Source organism: Triticum aestivum, chromosome 4D (assembly GCF_018294505.1).
Source record: "Triticum aestivum cultivar Chinese Spring chromosome 4D, IWGSC CS RefSeq v2.1, whole genome shotgun sequence".
Taxonomy (NCBI): Eukaryota; Viridiplantae; Streptophyta; class Magnoliopsida; order Poales; family Poaceae; genus Triticum; species Triticum aestivum.
This window is the reverse complement of record NC_057805.1, coordinates 185,983,098-185,983,463: the sequence shown is the minus strand read 5'-3', so window position 1 is coordinate 185,983,463 and position 366 is coordinate 185,983,098.

Genomic DNA, 366 nt, shown 5'->3' with positions numbered 1-366 from the left:
GCTCAAAAATATGAGTGAATGCCCGAAAATGACCGAATGAAGTCAGAAAGGGTTGAAAATTGCTGATGTGGCTTTGAATGGTGCATTTTGAACACACAAAGAGTCTGGAGTTCAAATAAGTTCAAAATAATGAAATCCCATTGTAACAGATGAGTTTTCGTCCCAAACCCTGAAACTTCGAAAGAGATTGTCCGTTTTGTACACGAAGTTAATACAGTTTTTGCCGTAACCCTCTCAACTTTTTAGCACATGCTATGTGGGTGAAATGATGATACCGTGCCAACTTTCAACCTTTTCAGAGATCATTTGTAGTGCTTTTCAATTTCATGGTCATTTAGCTAAAAAATATGAGTGAATGCCTGAAAA